The following is a 9,139-nucleotide window of genomic DNA, read 5'->3' as shown; positions in this document are numbered from 1 at the left end:
ACATGTGGCTTTAAATTAAGCCAAGTTTTGTTGAGGATTTTTTTTACCATCAAAAGTGTTGAATTTTGGTATTTAGTAACCTTTTGGATATGGTACTTGATCGTATTCAGTAGGGTACGGACGACCCTAGCCACTAGTTTCTCCGCCTGGTCAACGGCTATGATGGCCTTAATTTTCTTAGTTATAATTTCTTCTAATTGTGTAGTAGTCACAGGCTCAAAAGTACTTATAATATTTTGTGCGGTGGGCTGGCGGACGATATTATGATCCTCATGGCCACCTTCAGGAATACCTTGTACTCCCAAGACTTGATGTATTTGAAAGTTTGAATGATTAGGCATGGTACCAACAGTGGTAGTTCTCTGCATCATCTGCATCATTGCCCCCATCTGAGCCATCATCTCAGTCATCTTGCCTATATTTGGCTCTCATTTGTCACCTCATCTGCCTTCTCATGTCGGTGAGTGCGGCATTTTCATCATCAAGGGGGTTTTCTTCCACTTCTTCTACTTCCTCTTCTTCTTGAGAATGACCACCTCTTTCGGTGGTGGATCCCTCTCTACGACGATCATGGTATTCTTACCTGGGTGGCGGTTGCCAATGCTCTTCATCTTCATCATCATCCTAATTGGCGCCATCATCAATGTCTATATGTGTCACCATATAGACAACTTTCATGTCTAAGGCGTTATTTATTTCTTATATTTATTCTTCTAGATTTTCTTTTATAAATTCGTCAATATTTTCATCTCCTTCAAGAAATTCTTCTTCTTCAATGTTGTCTACCCCTTATATATTTCCTTCTTCTTCTAGTACTCGGATCTTCGAGCGACAACGCCACTGAATTTATGGTTCTTGGTTAGGCAAGAGGACTTTTTCAACCAGCGGACTGCGGTCAAAGTTGGTTTCTTCTTTTGGAAGGGATAACAAGCGACGGGATCCTTTGGACGGTTCTCTAAGGTGTCTACCGTTTAGAGGGGAGTCATTATGGATCCTTTTGGGACCTATTTCTGACATTCTTTGTAGATGGGGGCGGATCTCCAAGAAGCCTCACCATATGTCACACCCATATCAGTTCTTCTTTCTCTTCTTTCTTTGTCATTTCACTGAGGCTTTGGCCTCCATACTTGTTTTCCTTTCCACCGAGACCTTTCAGCAGTGGATCCCTGAATATATGATTCAGGTGTTACGCCCCGATATTTACCGCATGGAATATACTTTCTTTCTCTTCTTTTCACCACAGCGGATAGGTGTTCTCTTGGTGGGGTTCTCCTGGTCTCGATCACCAAAGGCCATTAGAGCTTCTTCTTCTTCAGCCCTTTCTCCTTTATAGTCTTCAAGACTCAGGATACCCGAGTTGATAGAGTTTTAGGCTCTTTCTTCTTTGGAAGGATTGGGGCTTCAGGCCGTTGATCCCAAAAGGACTTCTTTAGCTCACCTGTGGAGCTATTCCTCTTAACCCATCTCAGGTCAGTAAACTTGTTATGGGTAGGAACATTAGCTTCAGGCTCTTGAGCCGGTAGATTGGAGGGATGGAGAGGGAGTTGTTGTTTCTGAGCTCGGATTTTCATCTTTCTTTTTTGTCTCCTTGTAGACTCCCTCCATATGAGGAGGCTTCAGAATTGTGTTTTACAGGAGCAGATAACCCGGTTAACGAGGGTGTGGTGTTGGCAGTCACCATTGAGACTCTTCCACCATTCAAGATTATTTTGGTGGCTGGGATTTCAGGCTGTAATAGCCTCTCGAACATAGAAATCCTCCTATAAGGATTTTCAGTAGTAGGTCATTGTGCTGGCAGATGCATATGATGGGTGGGAGCTTCATTAGCATTGAGTCTCTTGGCAGACCTCTTAGCATTCCTTCTATTCACAGGAATAGTGACAGTCTTTGCAACGACAGCAGGGAAATCAAAGCTACCAAACTGGATGGTAGCTCCAGTATTTTCGATCTTAATAACAGCATTAGCCATCTAAATCCTGGCTCCTCATCCTAATTGGACGATCATCGGAGTGTTCTGTAGATCCATCTGCATAAATGAAATGCAAGGGTTACTTATCAGAATCTGATACATCACCCGTACTTTTAAAATGCAAAGATTTGCATAGAACATAAAAATAAAAATAGACAAATATGATTAGGATAAATAAGCAATAAAAATAATTTTAAAACTCCGCTGAATGCCAAATGAATTTGTTGAATGATCATTTTGAAAGAGTTTTGAGTTTTATACTCAAATTGATTTTTGCTACTACTATATCTTTGATACGACTAGCCAAAGATGAAAAGAGAAACCAATCCCAGCAGAGTCTCCATAAATCTGTGGGCTCTAAAAATTCAGCCCCGGCCTCCGCCCGCAATGATTGTGTTTTTATCATTTTGGCGAGGGAGTTTTAACGGACTAAGTTCTGGGGTAAATTTTGGAAGGCAGATGGGTTTATAGATAAGGCACTACCTAGAAATTTTTCCCTCATTTTGCGATGAATTTATGATCTGTGTTCTGGTTTCCTATAGACGCAAGCCCCTATAGTTAATTACCCCTCCCGATAATAAGAGAGAACTTTTGATTAAGGCTAGTCATCAATCAGATATGTAGAGATGCGTGGTATCTGGCATATAGTATTAGCATGGGTTTGCAAGTTGGAAATGGTTGAGAATTGAATAGTTTGAAAGCTTAGAAATTTGAAAAGTTGGGAGATTTGATATTTAGAATGGAAACTGCACCATCTTATACTTAAAGCGGATGGTGGGGGAATGGATGATGGACGCGATCAAGATCCCATGGTTCCGTCATCCCGGGCCATCATGGTCCCTGCTCTACTTAGTCAGAGGAGGTAGTCGACCCAACCTGACAGAAGGATCCTTATTGGTAGCCAGGGGTTGCTTCGTCCAAGGGGACCTTATAGACTTGGGGGAATGTTTGTCTAAGGAGACAAATATGAATCCACCTTAGCTAACAGAGGGCTTTGTGCCTTATCGATCATATCCTATTGATCCATATCTCAAGGATTTGATGCCACTAAGGAGCGTATCAGCTTTGGCCATAACTGATATTTCATGGTGCCATTTGGTGGCAAAATAACTCGGTTCAAAGGGCCCAGGGTCATAACCGTTTATCCTGAGGTGCCATTTGGCAGAAAAACTACCAGTTAGAGGATACCTATCACATCATTATTGGTAGGAGATTATTTGAGAATGGATCCTAGTGATATTTTTGACTAGGCATTTAGCTCTTTTGTGAGCTGAAGTAAATTTTAATTTGTTCACCTTGGCAAACTGTCACGGAGGGTGGATGGATTTTGCTTTATGTGGTTGAGGGATTGATTTAATTTTAAATATCTTTGGAATTTGGAATGATCTGGATTTCTTAGATTTTTGGGTTTTTGTGGGTATTTGGGTGGAGCTTTGAATTTTTTGAAATGAATTTTGGATATTTGGGAGACATTTGAAAATATTTGGGAACCCCTCTGGTTGAGATCTGCATTTAACACGGCCATCATTAGATTTTTTGGGGCCATTTTTTTTTGTAGCTTGAACCTTGTCGACTCTATCTAGCTGTCGACAGAGGATCGGGTTTCATAGGCTTTATGTCTTTGTTAGTGAATTCATATTATTATAGGCCTTGAAGGCCTAATTTGAATGTATTAAAATAAATATACTGGTCTCCATCACTGTATACTTGTTTGATTGTTTGAATCCTGTCGACTTCTATTGAACCGTATAGAAGGATCGGGTTCAAACTTGAATTCACTTTTTGACCCTCGCAGCATCACTAGACGTCATGTGTGTTCCCACAACACGCTCATTGGGGCCCAAGCAAGATTTATGGCTATTTTTATCCCTGTTGGCGTACCTATGTGTATACAAGCTATGGTGCACGTGCGGGGGTACTTTAAAAATATTTGTAGACGCCTTATATTCGCTAATACAAGTGTTGCGGATCCGGTGGCATGGAGTAGCAGCTTCTGAATAGAATTATTCGCTGCTTTGTACAGGTGGACTATCGTGATCTAATTATTGCTTTTTGGATCATAGTGCACTAATGAGTTTCCTATTTTTTATCACAAATATTTGCATTTATTGTAGCATCATTACCCTTTTCTCTTAACATATCAATGTAGTTACTTAATATTGACCAATTATTGACCATTAAGTTGATGTAGCATTCATTGGATCTCCCTCATCACCATTCATGAATAGTTTGATGTGAATATTTGTATTCACAAAAGACCTTTATATCTTGCATGACATCTTTCAACACTTATTGTGAATAGAGCCGCTGCATATGTTTTGAGTTCATTCCACTCATTTGAATGGCCTGAGATATCTCAATTCTGTCATTCTTTGTTTGCATAACCTTTGAGAGATTGTTCTTTATTCGTCTTACAATTCTCGTTCATATGCTTACCTTCATTTGGATGATCAAGATAAATGCTATGGGTCAATCATCATTTGGTTTGTGAGGTGAATGATAGCATCAACATTGTTATTAGTTATCAATTTATATTCTAACCAATAAGATAATTTCTTGCTATTTCGTTTAGATCATGTGGATTGATTGCAAGCATATTATTGTATCCCCAATTGATCTTTCTTCTTATGGACAAATCACATTCATTGTGTCCTTCATATGTCATGAGTTTCCTATCTTTGCTTGTATGTTGAATTGTTGTTGATGATGGAGACTTCGCTACATTAATATGTAAATCTTTTATGAATATCCCCATTGTAACTGTCTTTGCTCATCAAATTCATATCACTTGCTCTTACGAGTGAGATATAGGGATTCTATTCACCATAGGACATTGCTTATAACTATTTGTTGATGCCTGTAGGAAAGTTTAAACTTGTAGTTCTTTGTTCAAGTCAAGAACAATGTCATTCAGTTCAAGTTCAAATCTTATTATTTGCATTCAAGCAAATTTTCCCATTCCTCAGATCAAGTTCAAATCCAAGTTCTATTCATTAATGCTTGTTTGGATACTCAAGATTATTGGTTAACAATTTTACATTTGTAATGTGGTCATTATTTTGATTTTTCAAAACATGTTCATTTTAGTCCACTTTCACAAGTCCTTGTTCAAGTTTTGTCCCCTGCAGTCCTTTGAGTTCAATCAACTTCAAGTTTTGGCGGCACAATGTTCAAATCAAGTTCTTGCTTGAGTCCAGTTCAATTTTATTTTTCTTGGGTTCAATTCTTTATTAATTCATTTAGATTTTGTTCAAAAGTCTAGGTATAAGTCCCATTTTATGTTCATTTGATGTGCAAATCAAGTCCAAGTACGACCCATTTTCAATCGATATTTTGGCAGCCTCCCAGCATCTCCCCCATTTAGGAGAAAACTACGAGAAAATTGGGCCTTTCCACCACACGCAATAAAGGCATGTATGGTAGGTGTCCTCGGACGAGGACACCACGGCCGTGATTTTTCTTTCCACCACGTACAATAAAGGCGTGTCTGAGGTCTTTGACTGTACTTATTTAATAGACACAATTTGCTTTCCCCCCGCTCGGGGGTACTTATGAGTGACGCCGCCTCATCGTAGGTGCCGCACTGGGGTCCCATCCCACCACGCATAATAAAGGCTTGTATAGGAGGTTTTCCGATCTTCTACGAATATTGAAGTAGGGTTTAGGTGATTGCTCGCCTCGTCGTAGGCATCGGATTGGGGTCTCACCCCACCACGTGCAATAAAGGAGTGTATAAGCAGTTTTCTGGTCCGTCGCATACAATGAAAACGGGCTCTCGAGTTTAAGGTGATTACCCGCCCCATCGTAGGTGCTGCACCGGGGTCCCATCCCACCACACGCAATAAAGACCTGTTGCTTTAAAGATAATTTTCCAATCCACCGCTAACTCCGATGGCGAGAATCTAAGTTTAGGAGATTCATACCTTCGCGGGGTTGACGGTGTTGCGAGGATCAAGGGAGAGAAGTATTTTTTTAATTAATATTAATTAGAACTAATTATAATTATCTTTAATTAATTATGTTTATTTGAAGTTAATTATAATCAATTAGAATAATTAATTATAATGATTATAATTAATTTAAATAATTATCTATAGCATCGACTTCTCTCTTCCTCTCTATCTGCCTCTCTCTCTCTCTCTAGACGGAGGAACCTGGGGGCGTCGGGTTTGATGGGAGGAAAAAGACAAGTGGTCAGGGCTTTAGACAAGCAGAGGCGACGAGATGGGGAGGTCTGACGTCGCCCTGGAGATCGGGATAGGAAATCGGGGCTGGATGGAGATCAGAGGAGGGACTGGCTTTGGCGATGGCTGCTTGAGTGGAGATGATGGCTTCGGTTTGGAGTTGAGATGGAGAGTCGTGTGTAGAAAAGCCGAAGCTTTGTGTGAGCAGCGGGTATTTAACGACGCGATTTGGGTATGGTTGAGCGGGTCTTATGCATGAATTCTTAGAAATGACTCAAGCAAGGCCGATCTCAGTGGGATTTGCGGGGATTCGAGCGGGATTTGTGGAGATTCGAGTGATTTCTCAACGGATATGAGGTTAGTCTGATTTCCATTTTTGTTCTTTTACACATAGGTCAACAACCAGTTTAGGAGCACTACCAAAAAATAAGGTAATCGCAGCACAAATTTTGAGCTATCACGGTGGTTTTAACCGCAACTATTTTCTTTGCAGCTATTCGAAAATCGCTACCAATACGTTGTAATTACTATGCGCTGCAACGACATTCCACAACGGTTTAAGGACCGGCGGGGTAGATTAAGTGCTGGCTTGCCAGCGGTTATAACCTCCACAAAAGTCCAGATTTGTAGTGGTTATAACCGCTGCTAAAGGGTAGAATAGATTAAAAAAATATAATGCTAAAAAAATTGTGATCAAATTATAAATATCAATAAATTACTACACAAATATAAATTGAGTAAATATTAATAAAATATAAATCTACAAATACTTTAGGAACAAGTAACATGAATGTATAAAATAGTATAAGTGACAAAGAGAACATTCATGTATGTACTTATTCCAGGAATCTAAAGAAATCCAACCACTATATAAAGAGGGCTAGTTTCAATGGGATCCTATTTAAAGAGGGCAGGAATATTTGCTTACATGCTTCCGATGAATTCCTAACTGTGCCCATGTTATAACTTCAAGCAATTCCTCGAGTGTCCCATATCCGCCTGAATTGTGATCATGGTTTGATTTCTTAATGACCAATGCCACAAAAGTATTTAAATAAAAGATTTTGGAATGACTCTACAGGAAAGAGAAAATAATTATACATAAGCAAAATTACTACCATATAGCATAAAATATAAAAGAAATGCTAGGACAAAATGCATGGTTAATCTAACATAAATAAGATAGAAAACTCAACACCAAAATGATTAAACAGATAATGAAGGCATGTAAATGTTCATGTAAATGCAAACACCCACGTGACACATGCACAGTTTGACATTCTAGAAGCTCTGATATATAAGAAAAGCATAAACATATAGCATATGACTAATTAAATTACCGTTGGATTGCTGGTGACACCTCTAACCCCACTTGCTATGCGCGGCAAATGATCTGTAACAGGACGGCATAGATAAATGAAAACAAAATGCAGGTCCAATTTAGTTGAATTTGCAGCTATGGATTCTCGGTTACATACCATCTAAATCAAGGGCACTTTTCTTAGGTGATGGCCTATTTTTCTAGGAGCAAGCAATTCAATAGTGGTATCAGAATCCTCTAAGAAAATATAATACATGAAAAATTTATGTTCAAACTTACAGCAAGTAATACGTCCAAACCATCCATTTGTGGAGGTTTTAAACTTTGTATATCTATCATGAAAAACATAAAATGAGTTAAAAAGATAAAGCACAATTTTCATGCTTAGAAACAATATTCTTTAAGAAAATTAAAGAGGAACTTCATAGCTCACCTATGCTGTTAACGATATCAGCTGTAATCTCATTTCCAGCCTGTCCCAATGCAATGAGCTAAAAAATATGACGGCAAGAAAAAGGAATAATGAGAAATACAAATTAATAAATGAAGAAAACAAAGAAAAATTGTACAGTTCCAAAACAAGAACGATTAAAGACCTGCATTGCAATAATAAACTCATTGAAACCCAGAAAGCCCTGCCGCTTAGAGTTCGATATCGCACAAACCTTCAAGCAAAACTTAAAAGTTGTCTTAGTAAAGGCACATAGGAAAGATGCCAGAAGAAAAAAAAAGTACAAGAAATGTTGTTGCATAATCGTTGAAATGAAAGATTGTTGCAACCCATGACCCCGAGTTTGAGATTTTGATGATGCTAAATAATTTTTGTTTTGAAACAACTTTTCATTGGATATTATTTTATTTTCTATTGTCCTTGAGTACTAACATTTCAGGAAGATCACAAGTGACTCGGGATGAAAGAAAGACTCAAGAATGAGTAGATTATGAGTATGAGTCAGATATTGTATTTTTCTATTTATTGTATTTTTATTTTCTTGAGTTTGGCCACAAAAAGCATAAGAGTATGAGCAATCATGCACACATACAGGGGGAGAGTTTGTTTTTAAATGTAAAATGTAATAAAATTTCTTCTCTGGATATCATACTGTACGATTTTAATTCGTACCGTACGATTTGAGCTATGTGGACGATTCTATGAATAGATCGTACTGTAGGAATATATTCGTACTGTACGATATGTTCAGATCCAAAACCCTAGCCGTAGTTTAGTTTAAGTAAGTGATTTTGCGCCGTTCGTACTGTACGAACATTTTTATACTATACGATTTATTTTAAATACTTACTTAAATTAACCCGTGATTAGTGCATGAAATCCAAGCCTAATCATATTTTGAACATCCTACTGTACGAATAAGATCGTACCATACGATGAACAGAGACGAAGTGTGATCATCCCGGATATCGTCCTGGACGATCTCTTAGTTTTTGTCGCATCGTACTGTACGATAGTAATCATACCATACGATGAACAGAGACGACATCTGATCGTCCAGACCATCGTCCTGTACGAATAGTATTTTGTTGATCGTACCGTACGATATTATATCGGACAGTACACATCATTTTTAATTGTTCGTACATCTTCGTAACAGGACGAAGTCTGTTTATGAATATCGTACTGTACGATGTTGAATCATACTGTACGAA

This window comes from Dendrobium catenatum, unplaced genomic scaffold (assembly GCF_001605985.2).
Source record: "Dendrobium catenatum unplaced genomic scaffold, ASM160598v2 fragScaff_scaffold_716, whole genome shotgun sequence".
NCBI classification, from domain to species: Eukaryota; Viridiplantae; Streptophyta; class Magnoliopsida; order Asparagales; family Orchidaceae; genus Dendrobium; species Dendrobium catenatum.
This window is presented reverse-complemented; position numbering follows the sequence as displayed.